Raw genomic sequence first — 24356 nt, 5'->3', positions numbered from 1 at the left:
TGCTCTTGAGGGGAACTGGATGCCTTCTCACACCTGTTTGGGAAAACAGCAGCAGCCCGATTGTCTAAGTCCTTGGCTGCCGGCAGTTGAAGCACCGTCCTTGTTAGGATGATGCTCCCCACACTCCATCTTTTTAAAGTGCCTGTACCGCTTCCAGATTAAGATGCATTGCTCTCCTTGACCGCCACCGGGAGAATCACTTAGGAAATGCTTTTCGGACTTTGATTTATGGAAGGCAAATCCATGGTTTCCCTGGATCACTGGGAAGAGCCATACAGCTAGCTTTTCCTACCGACCAATTTGGGGAAGAAACCAGCTCTGGAAATTGCTCAAAGGGCCCATTGACCAAAAATGAATTTAACAATCGATGTGCTGAACGAATATGTCACTCCTGCTCTCTGAGGTTCATGTGCGTCCACACAGGGCTCGCTCCAGCCAACTAAAAGTCATCGGCTTCTACAGTTTTAAATGAATGATCCTCGTTGTGGTTGGTTGGGAAAGCACAGAGCAAAACATGCGTGTAGACATCAGCGACACTGACGGGACTCCTTGCGTTCTGCAAGCTTCCTTCCTCCTCTTTCCCACCATTCACATGAACTTCTGCTTCCATCCGTCGATCCCGGTGCACAGCCACCCTGTAATGGGTTTGCAAGGGTGGGAGTCTTTATGGGAACAGACAGCCTTCTCTCGTTTATTTGATTTCAGAGGGCTAGTTCTTTAAATATCTCTGCTATTTATTCACATGTAACCGGGACCACCACAAAGACAGGGACTGTGGGCGCTGTACCCTGACCTCCACCATGATACAACTCAGCCTAGTCTTGTAGACCCCTGAGACTGGTTCCATTTCCCATGTAAAATGTAATCACGCCCAGTGGTGGCAACGACGGGCTCAAGCACAGGACCGACGTGAGGCTGGTGCAGGCCGGACCGCATTTCCTTCTGTTGTGCGGAGGGTCGCTCTGGGAGGGCACCAACTCGACAGGACCTCACAGCAACCACAGCGACAAATGGACTCGGTGGCGTTTCCCGTCCTTGACTGCTTTCCATTTTGCTTTTTAGCCAGTAGCCTCTACGATCACAAGGATTAATGTTCACAGTGCAGATACGGAACTGTTTTAAAGTGTACGACCTCTCATTTCCTTTCTACACTAAAGAGCTCCAGCCAGGCAAACGAAAAATTGAAGAATGAGGGAGAAAGTTTGAATGGTGCACAGAGTGCAGGCGATACCTGACCCACAGGAATGGAGGCTGGCCACCAATCAACGCCCAGTGGAAGCAGCAGTCGGGGAATCAAAAGACTTCTTGCACTAGACAAATCTCCTGCACACGTCCTCTTTAAAGGGTCAAAAAGAACGAGGTCACTTTGAGAACTAAGGTGAGCCTGACCTAAGCCGGGGAATGGCCAGTGGCCATTGAAAGCTGGACACAGTGAAAGCTGGACACTGACCAAGGAAGACTGAAGAAGAACTGATGCGTTTGCATCATCAGAATGGGCACCGAATCTTGAACACATCCTGGCCTTCTAGAAGGGACAGCAAATGCCAGATTGCTCGGTTAGAAGCAGGAATTCTAAGACTTTGCCAGAAGGAATTTGGGCAGGTAATCAGGAGGGAATCTCTTTCGCACTGCCATCAGGTTGATAATGGCGCATTGTTGTTGTTGTTGTTGTTAGATGTCATAGAGTTGGTTCTGCCCCATAAGTGACCCTAAGTACAACAGAACAAAACACTGCCTGGTCCTGAGCCATCCCCACCATTGTTTTTACTTGAGTTTAAGGCCATTGTGGCAGCCGCTGGGTTGATCCATCGCGTCTCAGCCTCTATGGATGTGGGGCTGAAGTGGTTAATGTGTAGGTGAGCAGACAGTCTCATCTTTCTCCTGGAGAGTTGCTGGTTAAGCTGCCGGCTTTGGAGTTAGCAGTCCCAAGCTTACCTGAGAGTTCCACCAAGTCTCTTTTTGTGCAGAGGGGCCAGTCCCCAGGAAAGGACACCACGCTTTGGAGGGTAGAAGGTCAGTACAAAAAGAGGAAGACCCTTCCACGGGATGCACCGAGAGAGTGTCTGCAACAATGGGCTCAACCACAGAGCAGTGACGAACCCGGAGCAGGACCAGCAAGTGTTTCCTTCGGGTGTACATAAGGTCACTATGAGCTGGAACTGGCTTGGTGGCAACTAACGACTCCATGACACCTAACCGCCACCACCAAGAGCAGCAGCGAGTGCTCATTCCAACGAGGAAGGAAGAGAACTGCCAAATGCCGAGAAGACACAGTCTGTCCCTTTGCTTAAGGAGCTGACGCTGCCAGTCACCCCCGTTTGACAGACCGTGGGTGCTGTTCTCCCCAAGCGTCACATCATTAGCATTTCTCCCCACCCAAACGGCCGGCCACGTCCTCTAATGGAATACGTCTCCCCAATGTGGAAAGCCATTGCTTTCCTAGCAGGCACCCCTGGGGGTTGAGTGGCTGCTTCCAAGGCATCTGTGGGCCGACATCCGCTGGCCTGGTCACCCAGTCACCAAGACTCACTTCAGCTCCCAGAGGAGACACCCCAGATCTAAAAAGAGCCGTGGCGATGTGGCCTGTCCCTGTACAGGTTTGACTTAGATATTTGTCGGTGTGTGAGAGAAACCACGACCGTGGCAGGTAGAGAAAGTGGACGAAGGTATGACATGGGTCTCTTTTTTGAACAAATCTACATAGTGACTTTTCAGCTTCTTCTCAAAGCCCACAGCTAGGGAAGGCATGTCACAAACATGGCAACGATGCTCTTGGTAAGGTGAGCAAGTCTGGTCTCAGGCAACTCACATTACAAAGCCCCCTCCATTTGAAGCAGAGAGCTCCTAGAAAAGAGGCTCAGCACGGGAGACGGCAAAAGAACATCTTATCATCCGGGGGCGGGGGCAGACTTTCCTGAGAGCTGTCATCCTTCGAGTCAACATGGAAGGAAGAACTGGTGTTTCCCACTAAGAAGTCAAGAAGGAGGCAGGTCGCATGTAGGCTAAAATCCTGCCTATTAAGATAATGTTTGCAACCACAACCAGTCTGGGAGCACCCACTGGCACCAAAAGTGCTCCACATCCAGTGGGAGAAGTCCCTGATGATAACTATTCCCCAGGGAACAGTAACACGCATTTGGATAGTGTCTTGCCGTTCCCAAAGCTGGTCCTTCAGTGTGCTGTTGCATGCATCTACAGCAGCACGGCTCCACACACTCCCGCCTTCCTGGGAGGGAAGCCCACATGGGAGAGACTTGAACATTCAGGTTCTGTGACTGTGAAGTTGAGCCAGGTCATCTGACCGTGCAGGCGAAGAAGTGCTAAAGCTGATATGAAACTGACCATTGGCTCCCTCATATACTCCATGGTCTACACTGGCCCTTGTACAGCGGGTGATCCATACTGTCCACCTCCTCCCTTGTATAGTTGGTGGTTTACACAGCCTGCTTCCTCCATTGTACAATCAGTGGCCCATACGGTCCACCTCCTCCTGTGTACAGCGAATAGTCCCCTTTGGTCCAGACGGCCTGCAACCTGCCCGTACAATCAGTGGCCTATACTGACTACTGAATGAGCATTCTGAACATCCTGCGGCTCCAATGGAAGGGACCGATTTCGAACCTGTGAGTGATTCGGGCAGCATTTGTGATTACCCCTCTCCCGATTTGATCTGAAAGGACCAGGTATCTACTGATTAAAAAATGACAACCAGAATAGTTATCCATAGTCCCACATTGGCTGCAGAGTGGGAACTGCCACTTTTTCCGGATGCCATCAGAGTCCCAAGGGAGGGATGCGCATGTTTTCCAATGGACACACACAAGTGGCTCATTCCAACTCTCAATGAGCCCATGTGTCCCAGCAAAGTAACCCAGTTTCCTTGGCTGTAATCTCCCTGGAAGCAGATCACCGGGCCTTTTCTTCCAGGACATTCCTGGGAGAATTTCAACCGCCAATCTTGGGGTTAGCAGCCCACACAAACCATCTGTACCATCAAGGCACTTGGGAATGACAGGGGTAGATTTGGCAATTATAGGAAGTAGACAATATTTCTGCCAAGCTCTGTGTGTTGAGGCTTCTTGCAGATCAAAGTCCTGAGCAGAGACACAAACACTAAGCAGCAAAGGGTAAGAGAAGCAGAACTGAAACAGACCAGTTGTGGATAGTGGGAACCTCGTTAAAATGAGCTCCATGGCTATTCTGTTATTTAGAACATCCAATTAATAACACTTACAAAAAGCATATGTTCATTTCAACCAGTCAAATTTATTTTCCTTCTGTTTGTTTGCTTGCTTTTGATCAGAGAGTTTGACCCTTCAGCTCTGGAAGAATTCCTTCTTATCGACATGCCCCAGTGGTGGAATGGTTGAGCACTTGGCCATTAAACAAAAGGTCAATGGTTCAAACCCACCAATGGCTTGGTGAGAGAAGATACCCGGTGATCTGATCTCATGAAGTTAGAAGCACAGGAAAGAAACACTGTGGCACTATAGCTCCACCCTCTAGCATCCCGTAGGGAGGGATGCTCTGACTTAGTATCCATTCAAAGGTAGACCTATCATTGAAGTCACTGCAACTCACAGTGCCCTGTAGGACGGTATGCCACTGCCCCTGGGCTTTCCCAGGCTGTAATCTTTATGGGAGCACATTGCCCCATCTTTCTTCCATAAAGCCGCTGTTGGGTTGAAAGCTTCCACCTTTGGGTAGCAGCAAACACTGAACCGGTGCACTACAGAACACACATGCAATCTGAGAAAAGAATAGCATTTTAGATGTCAATAAACAAACACATTGGTGGGGTTCACTTAAGAACTAGCTGATCCACTTAGCCAGAGCCAACTTTATAATACTGGATTTTCTATTGGGGAAAATAATTTAAACGTGAGGAAAACACTCATAGCCCTGCTCCCAGAGGCCCCCAGGGGAATTGGAGGAGCCAGTCCATCCCTCTGTTCCTGCTTGTGCCGCTGCACTGGGAAGTATGCTGGACAGCGATAAGCTGGCTCAGTCCGGCAGCGGGACTGGACGTGACTATTGCTTCTGGCAGTGACTCAACACCTAGGACCCATGGAATGCAAGGAGTGGCCACGGGCAGAGACCGGCTGACCATAGCCAGAGACTCTTCCTCACAAACACAGCCTCCTCTGCCTCGCTCTAATCCCACTTGCCAAGAAAGTCACTCACCTTGATGGGCTAACAGGAAACCCTCTGGGAATGAGAAGGTAATCCTCTGTGACCTGACACATGTCATAGCAGTGATTAAAGATGACTCTTAGTCCTCCTGGTCTCTGCTCATTGATTTTTCATTCAGAAGCAATGTTTCCCTTTCTTCTAAGGATCTCCAACTCCCTCCATTCTAAGATACTGTTGAATAATGCATTCTTTTCCAACCCCTTCCCCTCTGGCAAAAGAGACATGGTTTCAGGGGCTGCATCCATGGGGCGGGCTACCTGGTAAAGCCATGGCTTCAGGAGCACCCTGAAAGCAGCCCCTTGCTCCGCAGGTGGACGAAGAAGACCCTTCTCTTACTACAATGATGCCGTCTTCGCACAAGCAGGGAGGAAGGGGCAGGACCAACAGAGAGGGGACAGATGATCTGCCAGCGGGTGGGCCCACTTCATGAGGCCAGTGAAGTTATTTGAGGGCCAACTGTATGGCAGAGCAGGAAGGTCACCCCACCGGCCTGAGTGGTGGCCGCTAACTGCAGAGCACTCCTGAGGGCGCATGGAGCTCCACCACCCAACGCACACTGCTGCCTGGTAACCTCCTGCGAGACAGCAGGGCCTTCTCGTCCCCACGGACGATGCAGCAGGCTTGCTCAAGCATCAATCCGGTTGGCACCAAAAGATCGTGATGGGTTAAAACCCAAACCAGGCCCACGACTGCTGGGTCAATTCCAAATCACGGTGATCCTGCGTGTGCCAAGTGGAACTGCACACCATCTCACAATCGCAACAGAGGCTGATCCCCTGCCGTGCGGGGATCTTTGACGCATCCACTTTCAGGACAGTGCCCACCCACTACCATCAAGCTAATTCCAACTTATAACAATCCTATGTGTCAATGTGAATGTGCATGAACGTGCAGGGGTGGAGTCCAACCTATCGATGGGTCAGAACCCAATGATGACTCCTGGGGAAGTGTCACCTTGTTATGAGAGAGACACTGGGGATCACTGCCCTTTCTCTCCACCCCTCACCTTCCTGCTTGCTGGAACTCTGTATCTGCCTCCAGACGCAGCTCCGTATGGGCCGCTGACCCTAGAAGCCAACCTCTGAGCAGTCTGCTCTGTCATCTTTCCACCAACTTTGGATCCGCTCTACTCTGTATGCCCCCTCTAATCTACCTGCTTCCCGTTGCATCTTTCGGCATCATAGGCCTGCAGCTACACAAGTCCAAAGAGGGCCCCGACTAGCATCAGACTTAGGGCTGGGATGTCTTCTTGATATGATAATACTTCTTGATATAAAGCTCTTCCTTCTACATCTGAGTGCCACTGGTTTCGTTTCTCTAGACAACCCAGCCTAGTACATACATCTTTTGTTACTGCCTTATGGGTTTCAGTAGAAGTTTAAATGGGAATCTCTTCCTGGCCACTGAACTACCCTGGATTACAGCAAGCTGGGGGGCTGCACGAGGACCGTTTCTCAGGGATGTTCTATTTCTCTGCTTCACCGACTGTACTATGTAGGGAGCATGACTCAAGGCTAAGGACTTGGAATCTAAAGGCATCACCTTTCACTAGTTGTTCCTGTGAGACGCTGTCGATTCAGTTCCAACTCACAGTAACCCTGTTCATACCCAATGGAAGCCCTGCTGGGTCGTCCAGCACCCTCTTCCCTGCTCTTCACTTTGGGCCTCTTGTCACAGCCACTGTGTCCATCCACCTTGCTGAGGGGCTTTCTCTAGACTAGAGCATAACCCATAAAAGGGAGCCCTGGTGGCGCTAGCTGTTAAGCTCTGTACTGCTATCTGTAGGGCTGGCAGTTCAAACCCACCTGCCACTCCTTGAGAGGAAAGGTGTGGCTATCTGCTACTGTGAAGATTTATAGCCTCAGAAACCTTATAAATGTCATTATGAGTAGGCATCGAATGGAGGGTGGTGGGTTTTGTTTTGGTTTACATCCTCTAAAGGAGCCCTAGTGGCACATTGGGTGAAGCGCTGAGCTGCGGTTGGAACCATCTGAGGGAACCCACCAGCTGCCTGTTGAAGAAAGCTGTGGCAGCCCGCTCCTTCCGAGATGTACAACTTTGGAAGCCCTGTGGAGTCCTGCTCTGTCCTGTGGTGTCCCTACGAGTCAGAATCAACTGCGTAGTGGTGGGCTGGTGTTAACCTGTCTGACCTGCTTGTCCTCTTGGTGTGTCCTTTCTCTAAAATGAAGACATTACCGAGAATACTATGAGAATTAAAATACATCATTACAACACGGCTTAGAACAGAATGTTGCCGTTTCTAGATGTCGTGGATTCAATTCTGACCGAGAGCAAAGTCCAACAGAATAAAACACCACCTGGTCCTGGGTCATCCTCACAATCATGTTGGAGTCCACTTTACTGCAGCCACTGTGTCAAACCATCTCCTTGACATTGTTCTTCTTTTCTTGAGGACCCTCTACATCGCCAAACATGGCATCTTTGCAGGGACCAGTCTCTCCTGATAACATGCCCAAAGTGTGTGGTCAAGTGTTAGCGATGATAAAAAGTAAATCACTGATACGTAGGTTCGTATATCACAGAAACCATTTCAATGCTTACTGAAAATCTTAGTGTTTCTGTCTGTGTGGACAGATAACAGACTGCAGCGGACATTCCAACGCGGCCTTGAAGGCACTCATCACTGCTAACAGACTATGGAGCGCAGTGCTTCCCAGATGACATGGCGGTGTCCGCTTCGGTCCAATCCACTTAGTACTGATTCAGAATCAAAGAAATTTTGTTTAATTACTTCTGCTTATCCGTCCAGGGAGGAGGTCCCTAACGGACACTTTCTAAGCCATTGTTTAGAACATTGGTCATAAAAAAAGAACCCATTAGGTGGATGGGAAACAGTCATCCATCTACATAAAAGTTCTCTGTCAGATTATCCAGAAGAATAAATTCAGAAACTGAAGGGGGGGTGGGGAAACCTTTTAAAGACAGACACCAAGTATTTGTCTGCCTGGCTGATGATGCTGTTTCCTTCACAACCTGGGAAGGAAGAAGGGATAGAAATGTTTCCTCTTCGAAACAGAGGAAATCTCTAGGAGGCAAAGGCACTTACAGAGGTCCAAATAAAGGCGTGTACATATGTAAATATATTCATATATGAGGATGGGGAAATAGATCTATGTGAATATATGTATAGGTTCACTGTTAAGATAGCAGATATGGACATTGGGCCTCCACTCAAGTACCCCCCTCAATGCAAGAATACTTTGTTCTACTAAACTGACATTCAATGATGTTCACCTTCTCCAACACAATCGCTGAAGACAAAGCAGGTGAATAAGCAAAAGTGGTGAAGACAGCTGATGGAGCCCGGCTATCAAAAGATATTGAGTCTAGGGTCTTAAACACTTGAAGGTAAACAAGTGGCTATCTAGCTCAGAAGTAACAAAGCCCATGTGGAAGAAGCACACCAGCCTGTGTGATCACAAGGTGCTGAAGGGATCGGTTTGCAAGCATCAAAGAACAAAAAAGTATAACATTGTGTGCTCACCTCCCCAATAAAATCGCTGAAGACAACTGGGTACATAAGCAAATGTGGTGAAGAAAACTGATGGTGCCCGGCTATCAAAGTTATAGCGTCTGGGGTCTTAAACACTTGAAGGTAAACAAGTGGCCATCTAGCTAAGAAGCAACAAAGCCCACATGTAAGAAGCACACTAGTCTGTGTGACCACAGGTGTCAAAGGGATGAGATATCAGGCATCAAAAAACCAAAAATAGTATCATTGTGAATGAGGGGGAGAGCGGAGTGGGGACCCAAAGCCCATCTGAAGGCAACTGGACATCCCTTTACGGATGGGTCACGGAATGCTTCCTCCTACCCCATCCCCATTATCATGATCCCAATTCTACCTTACAAATCTGGCTAGATCAAAGGATGCAGACTGGCACAGATAGGAACTGGAAACACAGGGAATCCAGGATGGATGATCCCTTTAGGACCAGTGGTGAGTGATAAAACCGGGAGGATGGAGGAGGGTGAGGTAGAAAGGGGGAATCGATTACAGTAATCTACATATAACCTCCTCCTTGGGGGATGGACAACAGAAAAGTGGTGAAGGGAGATGTCAGACAGGGTAAGGTAAGCCAAAATAATAATTTATAAATTATGAAGGGTTCACAAGGGAGGGGGTAGAGGGTAGGGTGGGGGAAAATGAGGAGCTGATGCTAGAGGCTAAGTGGAGAGCAAATGTTTTGAGAATGATGAGGGCAATGAATGTACAAATGTGCTTCACACAATTGATGTATGTATGGATTGTGATAAGAGTTTTGTGAGCCCCCAATAAAAGGATTAAAAATTAAAATAAACTACTTCCACAGATTGCAAAAATGAAAAAAAAAAAAAAAAAAGAAAGAAAAGAAATGTTTCCTCTTCTTGGGTGCAGTACCAGGGACCGCCAACAGGACTAACAAATCAGTCTTGGAAAAAGTAGAGCCAGAATGGTCCTTAGAAACGCGGAGGTTGGGACTTCATCTTACCTACGTTGGACATGTTGTCAGGAGGGACCAGTCTCTGGAGACGAACTCCACGCTTGGTAAAGTAGAGGGGCAGTGAAAAAGAGGAAGATCTTTGACAAGATGGATTTATCCGGTGGCTATACCCATGGGTTCAAGCATAGCAATAATTGTGAGGATGGTGCGGGCCTGGACAATGCTTCATCTTGTTTTGCACCGAGTCAGTATGAGTCAGAATGGAGTCAATAGCACCTACCAACCACAGCAGTAGAAACACACGCAATCAGATTTGTTCTTTGAGGCACATGAACTTTTAGTGAATTATCAAATTGCAATGCAATTTTCACAACCATCATGTGTACCTCCTCCAGATAGCAATTGCGATGACTTAGGAAATTAGAGACAATTTTGTTCTCTCGGACCATTTTGAGAGTGGAGAAAGTCAAGTCACTTATGATGTCATCCAAGACAAATACAACCAAAGAGTGATGTTCACAATAAGTTTCTAATGTGTATCCCTGTCTCGTTCCACTTCTACCCGCTGCTTGCTCCCTTGAATCATGTTTATATGGAAGGACTCAGGAAGACAGCAAGGAAAGTGTCTTACAGGTAAGAAAAAGGCGAGCGATGATGGCATGGTTCCTGAGTCAGACATTCAACAGAAAAGGAGAATTAAAGGCTTACATGAGACTTATCATTGCTGACGTTACAGAATTCTTGCCTGAAAGCAGGGAATACCAGAAAGATGTTGACTTGTATTTTATGAATTGCACTAAAGATATCTGACTTTGTAGATCACATTGGAAAGAACAGGGACTCCAGATTCCTTCACTGTGCTCCTGGGGAACCTGTTCATGACCCAGACACAACTGTGAAAACAGAGCAAGAGAGTGCTATGCAGTTTAAAACCCGAAATGTTGTATATCATGGTTGTATATTTTCACCAGACCTACTCAAATCTGCAAGCTGAGCTATTGCATAAGAAGCTGGACTATTGTAACAAGAACACAGCATCGAGATCGCAGGAAGGCTACTCACCACCTACAATATGTAGATCACACAACTCTTCTGGCTGAAAAGAAGGGAAATTTGAAGTGTTTGCTGTTGAAGATGAAGGATTGTCCCATTCAGTGTAGATTACAATTCAGTGGAAATGAAACAAAAACACGTACAAGAGTACTAAGAGAAAACATCATGATAAAGAGATAAAGATTGAAGCTGTGATGGATTTCCTCTTGCTTGGATTCACTATCAATGTCCATGGAAGCAACAATCGAGACATCTAATGATAAACTGCAGTGGGCAAATCTCCCACACAAGATCTCTTTAAGGTGTTGAAGTGCAAGGAAGTCATTTGGAGAATGACGTTGCTCCTGACCATGGCATTCTCCACCGCTTCATGTACGGATGAAAGTTGGACACCAAGGAAGGAAAGTCACAGAAGAACTGATGCATTTGAATTGCGGTGCTGGCAAACAATACCTGAAGCACCATGGACTGCCAGCAGAGCAAAGCACATCTGTTTGAGAAGAAGCACCGCCAGGGGCTACTTAGAAGTGAGGGTGGCAAGATTTACCCTCCTGTAGTTTGGACAGTTTCTCAGGAAAGACCAGCCCCTGGAAAAGGAATCATGTCTGGTAAAGAAGAAGATCAAGGGAGATGGAGGAAGGAGCTGGGAGTCAAGGGGCATTTATGGAGGTCTAGACAAAGACATGTACATGCAAATATATATATGAGGATGGGGAAATAGATCTATGTGTCTATATTTATAGGTTTAGTATTAAGGTGGCGAACGGACCTTGGGCCTCTACTCAAGCACTCCCTCAATGCATGAATAACTTCTTTTATTAAATTTGCACTCTATGATGCTCACTCTCCCGACACAACTGCTGAAGCCAAAGTGGGTGAACAAGTAAATGTGGTGAAGAAAGCTGATGGTGCCCGGCTATCAAAAGAGATAGTGACTGGGGTCTTAAAGGCTTGAAGATAAACAAGCGGCCATCTAGCTCAGAAGCAACAAAGCCCACATGGAAGAACACACCAGCCTGTGTGATCGCGTGGTCCCAAAGTAATCAGTTATCAGGCATCAAAGAACAAAAAATCATATCATTGGCTGCACACCTCCATGATACGATCGCTGAAGACAAACGGGTACATAAGCAAATGTGGCAAAGAAAGCTGATGGTGCCCGGCTATCAAAAGAGATAGTGTCTGGGGTCTTAAAGGCTTGAAGGTGAACAAGCGGCCATCTAGCTCAGAAGCAATAAAGCCCACATGGAAGAAGCACACCAAGCCAGTACGATCACGAGGTGCCAAAGGGACCAGGTATAAGGCATCATGCAAAACAAAAAAAAAGTATGTATGTATATATATATATATATATGTGTGTGTGTGTGTGTGTGTGTGTGTGTGTGTGTATATACCATATATATGAAGGGGGAAGTTCAGAGTGGAGACCCGAGGCCCAAGTGTCGACCACTGGAGATCCCCTCACAGAGGGGTTTAGAAGAGGAGACGGGTCAGTTAGGGTGCAATGTAGTACCGATGAAGAACATAGCTTTCCCCCAGATCCTGGATGCTTCCTCCCCCCAACTACCATGATCCGAATTCTACCTTGCAGGACAGGATAGGGCAGAGGTTGTACACTGGTGCATTGGGAGCTGGAGGCACAGGGAATCCAGGGTGGACGATACCTTCAGGACCAGGGGTGTGAGGGGTGAGGCTGGGAGAGTGGAGGGTGAGTGGGTTGGAAAGGGGGAACTGACTAAAAGGATCCACATGTGACCTCCTCCCTGGGAGATGGAGGAGGGGGGGAAGGGAGAAGGGGGGGAAGGGAGAGAAGGGGGGGAAGGGAGAAGGGGGGGAAGGGAGACTCCGGATAGGGCAAGATATGACAAAATAACAATCTGTGGATTATCAAGGGCTCATGAGGGAGGGGGGAGCTGGGAGGGAGGGGGGGGGGGAAAGAGGACCTGATGCAGAGGGCTTAAGTGGAGAGCAAATGCTTTGAGAGTGATTAGGGCAAAGAATGTATGGATGTGCTTTATATAGTTGATGTATGTATATGTGTGGATTGTGATAAGAGTTGTATGAGCCCCTAATAAAATGTAAAAAAAGAAAAGAAAAAAAAAAGAAGATCAATGGTCACAAAGAAGATGGATTCTTTTCCAGGGGAGGGATAGACACCTGTAACAAGGGGCTCAGCCATCACAATGGTGCAGTCAGGGTAAGGCCAGACAGGCTTTCACTCTATGGGAAAGAGGGTGGAGGGGAGCAAGAAATGACTCAAGGAAACCCAGCAACATCACCCACAATGGTCTTGGGATCAGATCATGTACTGGACAGGTGGTTGCCCAGCAACGGAGTCTGAAACATTAGTTACTCAGGAGTCCCGATTGTTCTTGATATAGTCACTTAAAAACAAAAGTTAAAAAGAAAAAAAGAATTTAGAGCAATGGTTCTCAACCTTCCTAATGCCACAACCCTTTAATACAGTTCCTCATGTGGTGGCGACCCCAACCACAAAATTATTTTTGTTGCTACTTCATAACTGTAATTTTCTACTGCTATGAATTTTAATGTAAATGTTTGATATTCAGGATGTACTTTCATTGTTACAAATTGAACATAATTAAAGTATAGTGCTTAATAAAAAATATGTAATTCTATACTGTGAAATATTTGTTTCTAATGACAAATAAATGAAGTTTGTCTTGAAGCATGGGGTAGCATGGGTAACAGTCTTCACGCTGGGCACTCGTCTGTGGGCGTATCTGCAGGTGGGTGGATCTGCTTGGAGGCAGATAGAGGAGTGGTGTCTCGGTTCCTAAGACTATCAGAAATATGTGTTTTCTGATGGTCTCAGGCAAGCCCTGTGAAAGGGTCACTCGACCCCCAAAAGGGTCACGACCCACAGGTTGAGAACTGCTGGTTTAGAGTAACAGTGGAATCTGATCATGTGACCATAGAAGACTTCTGAGGGAGGCCTTAGAGACAAAGGTTGCCCTTGCTCCTTCGTTGTTTTCCACAGGGAGAACTGAGCTTGTGAAATCCCACCCCCAAGTTGTCTTCCAGTTTGCTTTCTCTGCTGCCAAGTCTGGGCTCCATTAGAACGGGGTCTCTGGTTACGACAAGGAGGGCGGCCATCTGGTTTGAGTCAGCCCCTGGGAGTGTCGCATGCCTTTCCTGGGCTTATAATTCCACTCTGATTTGGGTTCAACAGGCAGAGGGTCAAGCCTGCAGTGGGAACTGCAGTCAGCACTTTAGTCTGTCAGTCTGTGCTTATCCACAAGCAAAGGCCACTGATACAGGGGCCCCAGTGCTATTTCAGTACCTGAGAGGGTCCCTTGTGCCCAGATTGCCTGAACCTCTTAGTTCAACCTAAGTTGTCTCCTCCAGTACACGCTGGATGGTCTTACTAGTTGAAGGGGGGCGGGGAGGTCATTTGTGTTTTCTTAACGCTGCAGAATTGTACTGATGATATTTATGTTAAACACCACGTATTTTTTTTCCTGAGCGGAAACACCCGCTATTATTCCAGCTGAAAGCAATAACTCCTCACCAGGGACCCGGTTCCAAGCCAGACCCTTGTGATGATCAGGGGATGGCTGTGTGCCTGCCTTTGTGATTTTGTTTGTTTGCTTAGTTAGCAGACAGACTCGTTCCTTAAATGGTCAGTCATCTATGAAGACATATTTATTTCACAGCCTTCAGCCACCCTTGTCTGTCTAAGTACCCAAATATCTGAATATTTACAAAGGATTAGAACAGACTATTTATTTTAGTAGCTTGGGAATTTTCCACTTCTGCTTATCCGAACCTTTGCAAACATCCAAACAAGAGGCAAGGGGAATCCTTGGGAATTCCTTTACTTTTTTTCCCTACTTTTTTTCCCCTTAACCTCAGAACCACCCAAAAAGCTGCAAGAACAGTACCATGAACATACATAATTGCTAATTGTTTATCACATTACAGCTCACTGGCGTGTGTGTGTGTGTGTGTGTGTCTATAGCTGTTTGTCTGTTGATTAATAATGGTGTTGGGGGAGAATATGGAAAGTACCACGAACTGCCAAAACCAAGAAATCTGTCTTGGAAAGGGCATAGTCTGAATGCTCTTTAGAGGTGAGGGTGACAGGACTCCATCTCACATACTTTGGGCATGTTGCCAGGAGAGACCAGTCTCGGGAGAAGGACCTCTTGCTCAGTCAAATAGAGGAGCAGCTAAAGAGAGGAAAACTTTCCACGAGGTGTTTGACCCTGGCTCTAACGAGGGGCTCAGACATAAGAACAACTGTGAGGATGGCACAGGGCTCGGCATCATTTCATCGTGCTGTAAAGAGGCTCCAATTAGATGGCACCTGACAGTCACACCCATCCATCCATCCATCCATCCATTCATCCATCCACTGGTCTAAAACAGAAACCAGTTGCTGTAAAGTTGGCTCCCCATCGGTGTTCCGTTAGCTCTGTGCCCGTGGGATTTTCATTGGCTGGCTTTTGTAAGCAGCCAGGAACACCTAGCCTTTTCTGAGTCACTTGAGTTTGCAGCTGAGTAGGCTCTCATGTCACCGAGAGATACCATGCATAGGTACCCACACACTCACACACATCCCCGAACCCGCTGCCATGGAGTTAGTTCTGACTCATAGTGACCTTAGAACAGCCCCTGTGGGTTGCCGTGGCGTACCCCTTTACAGGAGTAGAACACCTCCTCTTTCTCCCGCTGTGTGGCTCACTCTAAGGTCAGCAGCCCAACCCATCGCCCACTGCACCACCAGGCGCTCCCTTTGTCCTGGAATAGGAGCTATAGGGCATCATTTCTGATTGCCAGGGGGCAGTGGTGAGGAATCTTGTTTTTCTGAAAAGAGGGTGATAGGGACCCTCTAAAGGACCATACACCAGGGACCTATAACTTAGATTGCAATGGCCTGACTCGGCAGGATTACCGTAGGGAGAAATGGGGAGCAGTGTCTTCCTGGGGCTCCATGGTGGCCCGCCTTTCCTCACTGGCCCACAGTTCAAGATGCAACAGGACAGGATTCGAAGGCCCGGCCCATTGACCTGGAATGCCTCAACAACCAGGGAGCCTGCTCCACTGACCAATCATGCCACATGGCCCAGGAAGCGGGAGCTGAGAGATAATTTCAAACAGGAATGGGAGAAGGTGCTCAGGGCTCAATTCATTTCAAGGGAGCATACGTTCGTTTGTGATACAGTCTTGGTGAAATTCTAACTTCTAGATCTGCTGAGTATTTGGGGGTGGGGGTGGGGTGAAGAGCCCTAGTGGTGTGTGTTGGGGTTTGCGTTGGGCTGCTGACCTCAAGGTCAGCAGTTTGAACACATCTGCCAATCCAAGGAAGAAAGAAGAGGCCTTCTAATCCCATCATGATTACAGCCTTAGAAACCATTCTATCCGGTCCGACATGGCTGCTGTGCATTGGAATTGATTTGATGGCAGTTGAGTTAGGGTTTTCTGGCTGGTGAGGCTGGTGAGAGCAGGCCTTCGGGCCACATGCTGCCCGCTGAGGACATTTATCCAGGCCGCCGGGTGTTTTTGTCCTGTTTTGTTTTTTACTTCAAAATAAGATATGTGCAGTGTGTATAGGAATTTGTTCATAGTTTTCTAAAAAACTACAGCCCGGGCCCTCCAACGGGTCAGAGGGACAGTGAACTGGCCCCCTGTTTAGACAGTGTGAGGACCCCTGTAATCTAGGCTGTAACCTTGGCGAACACTGGGATTTGCAACAGTGAGCTCAAACGTAAGCACCATTGTGAGGGGGGCATGGTGCCAGGCCGCGTTTCATTCTGTTGTACAGAGTCACGTGGAACTGACTCTACGACCCCTACCAACAACCACAACAAGAACCTTTGTGAAAGTAGCTCCCCGGTCTTCCTGCCCACCCTTCTGAGAGGCGTTCTGTCCCTTCACCATTGGACCAGCAGGATGCCTTGACTCAGATTTCATCAAAATGATACCTTGCTTTCAAGAGCTTCACCAAAGGACATTACCAAACATGATTTTGTTCACCAAGCAAACATGAGAGCAGGAATTGATCTTTTAATCTAAGCAATTATGCGGGGGGCGACAGACTACTGAATGGTAGAGGCAACCTAAGAAAAATAGTTCCACTTTATGCTACTAGGATTGTTTCTAACACAATGCCATGAACTGGAATTCAAAGAAGACCCACATTCAGTAAGAAAAATCTAACAATCAATAGGCCAGCAAGCATGTATTGCATACTAGCTCAAGTATTACAAATTATTTAAACCTGAGTCAATAAACCCACTACTATCAGGTCAATTCCAATCATTGTGGCTTGATACTTAGTTTCCAAGACTGTCTATCTTTATGAGGGTACCTCACCTTCCTTCCATGGAACACCTGGTGGGTCTGAACTGTCAGCCTTGAGTAAGCACCCAATGCATAACTCAGAGTACTACCAGGGCTTCTGACCTGTGATCATTAGGCTTTTTGTGCCAACATGGCACCCTAAGAAGATAAGGGTGGAGTTTAGCCTACCAACCAGGTCACAGCTTGATGACCTCATTTGGAGGTGAGACCAAGATAAATGACTCTCTGCAGGTGGGCCAGTCTCTCTCTCTGCCTCCATCATCCTGTCAACAAGTCATGCTGAAACCTGCAGGAACCCTCCAGAGGCATCCACTGACAGTGAATCCACAAGACGTTGCACCCACCAGCCTGTATCTCCTGCATTCTGCATCATTGCTTGTGGCTGTGTGAATCTGAGGGGGGATTTATGGCCTCATATCAGACTAACAGACTTGATTTGGACTGGGCTGCGATGTTCTCTGGATATCCAATTACTCCTTGATATAAAGTTCTTTCTTTCTTGCTTTAGGGGCTCTGAAAAAAAACATAAGCCCGTTTCTATATCTGAGGAACTATAATTGCATAGGATGCATGCAAAAACCATGTAGATGATAAAAATTTATGAGATACAATTAATCTATAGACAGGTGGTAAGGGTGGGGGAGAAGTCAGCAAAGCAAGAAACTGAAGGTGCGGGTCTGACCACAGAGGGACAGGCTTGGTACTGGGCTCTGCACATTGGCAGGAGGACAGCATGGTGGGCAAGGAGACTCGAGGAAGCAACCTGGAACCTGGTGAAATGTCCATGGAGGTGTCAGGGGATAAACCAATGTGGTGTACTCGCTGAGGGCGTCGCCTCAGCCATCCGGAAAAGGGGACTCACCGAGCTGGATTCGCCCAGCCACCCTGACGCTAATCAAGCCTGCAGCTTCATGCAGGCTTCTCTTCATTCTGCTTATATGTTTTATAGGCCAAAGAATTACTCATCCTGCTCCAGGCTGTGGAAAGACCAATGCATTCGCAAGGGGCCCACATGACCAGTAAGAAAATAGCTACTGTGAGAGGAAATGGTTTCCATGTCTTTCTGACCCATGTGACGGCATGGATGAGGCTGGAAAACACCGGACTGAACAGAAGAGGCCAGGCACAGAAGGACCAATGCTGTATTCTCCCACTCCATGAAACAACTATATAACTCATGAAAACCCATTGGTATGGAGTTCATTCGAACCCATTAGTGACCCTTGTCCAGGCTGTCCGAGGCTGGGCTGCTTTTTGAAACTCAGACAACCTCCTCTGTTCCCTCGAGAGCAGTTGTTGCTATGGTTAGGTGCCATCAAGCGGATTACAACTCAGAGTGAGCCCGCGTACAACAGAGTGAAACACTGCCCGGTCCTGCGCCAGCCCACAACTGTTGCTATGTTGGAAGCCATGGCTGCAGCCACAGTGCAAAGGCGTCTCCTCCTCGAGGGTCTTCCTCTTTCCCTGCCCCTCCACTTTACCAGTACGCCGTCCTTCCCAGGGACAGTCCTCGTCTGACAACCTGTCCAAAGGACGTCGGACCGAGTCTCATCATCCTTGCCTCTAAGGTACATTCTGACTGCCCTTCTTCCGGGGTCAGATTTGTTGGTTACTTTGACAGTCTATGATACTGTAAATAGTCTCCAATACCATAAATCAAACACATCGATTCTTCTTCAGTCTTCCTTCCCCAAAGCCCAACTTTCACTTGCAGAGCAGCCGGTGGATTTGAACTGACGACCTTCGGGTTCACAGTCCAATGCTTACCAGTGTCTCTTTCAACAAACACATAGGCACTTCAGATTAAACATGGCTCCTGGGCGAGAGTGGAGAGAAGTAAGCAGGTGTGATTAGGAGCCTTCTTTTGAGTTCAGGTTCATGGTGGTGGAATGATGTGGGGAAAGACACGTGAAAAGAGAGATGCACTGCTTTCAGCACCTCATGGAATCCTACCTAAAGACCTTATGATCCCAATTATACCTTATGTATCTGGCTGGACTGGAGTATGTACACTGGCATGATTAGGAACTGGAAATACAGGGAATCCAGGACAGATGAATCCCTCAAGACCAGTGGTGAGAGTGGCGATATTGGGAGGGTGGAGGGAGGATGAGGGAGAAAGGGGGAAACAGATGACAAGGTCTACATATAACCTCCTCCCTGGGGGACAGACGTTAGAGAAGTGGGTGAGGGAGACATTGGATGGTGTAAGATATTATAAAATAATAATTTATAAATTATCAAGGGGGATGGGGAGGGGAAAATAAGGAGCTGATATTGAGGGCCCAAGTAGAAAGTAGGTGTTTTGAGAATGATGATGGCAACAAATGTACAAATGCGCTAGACACAAATGATGTATGTACGGATTGTGAAAAGAATTGTGTGAGCCCCTAATGCAATGATTAAAAAAGAACAGAAGATGAGTAGTGGGGGGAAAAAGAGTTGTATGGACCTCTAATAAAATGATTTAAAATTAATTAATTTTTTTAAAGGAAGAAAGAAAGAAATTGGCAGAGATACAGGAGTGGGCAACAATGGGACTGAATACTGATAGAAAACACAAGGAAGACAGATTGTGTTTGTGAAGCCAGGTAGAGAAGGGGCTGTTTGAATGTGCCTCATTTATACAGATGTTTGGGGTCAGGTTCTGAACAAAGATGAGCCTGCTATGGAACCTGATATGGATCTCTGCAGGCAGCAGGGCTTTGGGGCCGACTCCTGGGCGCTCTGAGCAGTTACCTCCACGGCCGAGAGAACATTCTCCACAAGACACGTGCCGGGAGCACTTAGGAACGCCAGAGCACTAGTGAGCCTGGAAGCTGTACACAAAAACAGAGTTTAACAGTTCATCCGAATCCTCTCTGGACATTCAGGGTGAGACTCCCTCTTACGCAAAGTGCACACTGTAGACACCAACGTCCCTGGCAGGCCAATGCAATACAGCATGACCTCCGCCCTTGTGCAAGGCAACTATGGCAACAGGACTCCACTGCTAGACCACACCAAGGGACCCCCACCCCTACCCCACCCAGTGTACAAACACTGAAACATTACAGAACATTGCGGCGTGTTAGGGCTGAGCTTAACTTTACAGGAAAAACCTTATGGTCAACTGCAGGCCATGCTGAAACCTTTACGTCTTCCTCTGAGGGTCATGAAAACGCCACTCCCTGCTATTGAGTCCACTCTGACTCACAGCGACCTTACAGATCGGGGTGGAACTGCCCCATGGGTTTCTGAGATGGGAGGACTGTTACAGAGATAGAAAGCCTCGTCTTTCTCGTGCAGCGGGGCTGAGACTGAGGTGTTTGAGCTGCAGATCTAGCAGTTAACAACTCAACTCAAACCACCCAGGCTCTACGATAGCCATGCGAACCAAAACACAAACTCCCTGCCTTAAAGTAGATGCCGACTCACCGCAACCTGGCTGGACAGGGTAGACCTAACTGCCTCTGAGAGTTTCTGAGACTGTCACTCTTTACAGAAGTAGAAATTCCCATCTTTCTCTCCTGGAGTGGTTGGTAGATTTGAACTACCGACCTTGCAGATCGCAACCCAATGCATAACCACTGCGCCATCTGAGTTTGGAATCTGATTCGAGATTATGAAGAAATGCAAGCTCAAACAATAAATAATGATTAGGTTCTGGCTGATCCCACGTGTGAGAAAACTCCAGCCTGCAGATCAAATCCACTGGAGCATTGATTTTCATAAATAAAGTTTTATTAGCACACAGCCACACCCGTCTATTTGTGCATCGCCTATTGCAGCTTTCAGGATACCCAGCTTTTGGTTGTTAGGTGCCATGTGGTTGGATTCCAACTCGTAGGGACCGTGTGTCCAACAGAAGGAAACACTGTCTGGCCCTGTGCCCCTCTCACACTTGTTCCCATGTTTGAGTCCACTGTTACAGCCCAACATAGCAGAGTAAATGTGACAAAAGTCATAGGCATTAGAAGTCCTACTGTATTTTCACTGTCTGGCTCTTTCCAGGAGCCCTGTTGGCATAGTGGTTACATATTGGGCTGTTAACCATAAGGCCAGCATTTTGCCATGGAACCGCCAAGACTCCTGGGGAGAAAGACAAGGCTTTCTACTCCAGTAAACAGTTCAGCCTCAGAAGCCCATGGGGGCAGTTCTACCCTGACCTACTGGGTGCCCTGAGAGTAGGAATTGAATCAATGCCTGTGAGTTTGGGCAGTATGGCCATTTTCAGACAAAGCTTGGGGCTCCTGGGCTAGAAGGTTTGCTGCCAGAGCGTTAACGTTCTTCTTGTAAACGATGTTTGCTCATTTCCTATGGCTGCTGTAAGACACTGCCACTAGCCCAGCGGTTAAAACAATACAAGCTTACTCTTTTCTAGGGGCGAGGGCCCAACGTCCTAAAATCAAGGTGTCGGCAGGATTGTGTTTCTTCTAGGAGCTCAAGGAGCGAATGGGCTCCCTCTCCTTTCCAGCTTCCAGAGGCTGCCTACATCCTTTGATCCGTGGCCCTTCCCCCAGCTCAAAGCCCAAACCCCAAATTCTCCTTCTCTGCTTCCACTGCCCAGTTGCCTTCTCTCCTCCAAGGACGCGATGACGGGAGGACATACAACTCTTTTTTGTTTCGTTATGAGGGCAGACCGGAGGCGAAGTTCCCAATGTGAAGTAGCCCTTTCGTTCCCTCTTCTAACCGACCAGGAAGCTCTCTGGCCCTCCCTGCTCAGGCAGTCACCATCGGGCCCTCATTGCATACACATTCAGGCTAATTCACTCCTCCCACCAGGTGCGTGTTTGAAAATCTGACTTGGCCCGCCACTCATTAGCCAAATCCTCAAGTCTGGCCTGGAACCCCATACAAAGGCAGGGATCACCTTATTTACAGCAAAAACAGGCCTTTACTCTGCAGGTAGACACAAGATTTCTCAAAAGGACATGAACACATTATGAGTGATTCTAGGCTGATTCCTGGTATAGTGAGAGGAAAGCAGAACATGGAAAAAGTGCAACAAATTTGTTATTCTGATAAGACAAAAAGTGCTGATTTTTATATGGTAAAAAGTGTCCCTTTGCTCTAAAAACCATCAATGTGGTTTCTGAAGGAGGGAAGGTGTTTTCACTCAATCACTTGCTCCTAAGAGCCCCATACAGCCCACACAGTAGATGTCAAGGTGCCTCTGGAAACTATCTTCTTGGAAGAAGTAGAAGCCAGAAGGCTTCTTTGAGGCAAAGATGGCGAGACTTCATCTCACGTACTTTTGACATGTTATTAAGAGACCAGTCCCGGGAGAAGGACATCGCACCTGGTCCAGTGGAGAAGAAAGACGTCATGCTTGGCGAAAGGAGAAGCCCCTTGACAAGAAGGACTGACTTGACACGGTGACTGCAGCAATGGGCTCAAGCGTAAGAATGGCAAAGGCCTGGGCAGGGTTCCAGCTCTGTTGATCATGGGGGCCCCTACGGGTTGGAACCGACTTGATGGCGCCTCACAACAACAGGGCTGTTTTAAGAAAGCCCCATAAACCAGGTGGCTTAGAACAACCGAAAGGGATTGTATCATCATTCTGGAAGCTACGAGCCCGAATCCATGGTGCCGCAGGGCCATGCTCTAGGTCAGGAGAATTTAGACCTTTCTGGTCTCTCCCAGCTTCTAGCTACCCCCAGCAGGTGGGACTATGCAGCTGCAGCCCTCCAATGAAGGTGTCAGCAGCACTGCGTTTCTTCTAGAAGCATGAGGAGAGAATCTGCCCCCTTGTCTTAACACCCATCTCCGCCTCCATCTCCCCATGATCCTCTCCCCTCTGTGTCTCTCTGTGTCTGTTCTTTCTTTATAAGGACACCAGCCAGAATGGATTAGGACCCCTCCGGGACGGTCTCATGGGTAATCGTGTGTATTTATGTGTGTGTATAGAATCAATTTTAAATAAGGCTGCTTGGGAAGTAAGCAAAGAACACAGTGAGTAAAGAGCTGAAAACGTGAGCCGGTGAGTCCGTCACATAGCAACCTGGGAAGGAGAGACTCCAGGCAAAAAATAAACAAGTGCAAAGGCCCTGAGGCTGAGCATGCTCGGTGGACTTCAGGAAGAGGCAAGAGAGCAGTGTGGCTGCAGCAGTGTGTGCCAGAAGAAAACTGGTAGAAGCGTAGAGGAAAGCCATAGAAGGCATGGGGTGCTCTGTGGTGTGTGGATCATGCTGTGGGGAGCTTAGGACCATGGCTCCATTGTGAGTCATAAGGGGAGCCCTGAAGGTTTGGGCAGCAGACGGGCACGGCCAGACTTGATTTTTAACGGAATTGCCCTGGTTGCTGAGTTGAGAATGGTCAAGGGTGGAAGTCAAGATCTCTTGGGATGCTGGAGGGTGGGGATGCCTGCAACTGGTCTTCTGAGATTGGCATCCTGGGTCTTTAGAATTCAGATCGGTACAGCCCGTACAATCCATAATTAGAACCCCCACTCAGACATAATGTAGGTGCAAAGATGGTGGTGGTCACTGAGTCACAATGGGTATGACAGACATGAAATTATGTGTACCAAGACCTTCAGAAAGTCCAGGGGTGGTGGTGGGAACTGACTCAAAGGAGAATGAAATTTCCCCACAGACTTTTTGAAGTTATGCCATATTTTAAAGGTAGATCGGCCTTGATTGTATTTTGAACAGTGGCTTTGGTCACCCAAATGGAAGGTCCGAACTTCTCAAGTAGATGGTGACTTCCTTGTGAGTAGAAGCTGGTCTCCTGTGTCCTCTTAGACGGCTCTAGTGTTGGCCCACATCACCACAGAGCTCCACTGATGACATGGAAATGTCGTTCCAGAACATTTTCTTTGAATCAATGACCAAAAATGCAACAAAATGGACAACTCCCAACCTTCCTCCCTGGCCCAAAGCTGACAGCACACAACTCTACTGCTAGAAATGAAGCAGTATTCAAAGATTCCAATAATGTGTTACTACACTCCAGGTAGGTTTCTATTCCAGACATTTTATAGATGGGCCTATTCTGACTTGAAGACATCTACAAATAGACCCCTGGATAAACCCATCAAACAGAACCTGTGCAAATAGAGAAGAGAAGCACATGAGACAACTGGCTTCGCTTTCTTTAAAACAGAGGAGGACTCGGAGGGTTCTCTTCTTCTTTGCATAACATCTGTCCCAGAGGTCCCCAAAAGGCAAGGAGATCTGATGAGACACTGGTCATGCCCTGAAGCAAAAGTGAGCCAGCAAGGGGACTCCTTGGGCCTGGGACTGCCCAACAGTGTACTCTGTGGCAGCAGCACTCCGTCCACCTGCACGCATGCCAGAGGGTCCCATTCCTAGCTACAGCAACTGAGAGCATATTTGAATCACTAGCTTTTCAGGC

The 24356-nt window shown here is 47.8% G+C and overlaps 1 protein-coding gene across 2 annotated transcripts in view; it reads right to left on the bottom strand.

The window, feature by feature from the left end:
* FBXL7 (F-box and leucine rich repeat protein 7) overlaps positions 1–24356 on the bottom strand; it is a 409300-nt gene that overhangs the window by 199541 nt on the left and 185403 nt on the right. The window lies entirely within an intron of this gene.

Source organism: Tenrec ecaudatus, chromosome 2 (assembly GCF_050624435.1).
Source record: "Tenrec ecaudatus isolate mTenEca1 chromosome 2, mTenEca1.hap1, whole genome shotgun sequence".
In the NCBI taxonomy this organism is placed as follows: Eukaryota; Metazoa; Chordata; class Mammalia; order Afrosoricida; family Tenrecidae; genus Tenrec; species Tenrec ecaudatus.
Note: the sequence above shows the minus strand (reverse complement) of the source record. Positions and strands in the feature narration are given on the sequence as shown.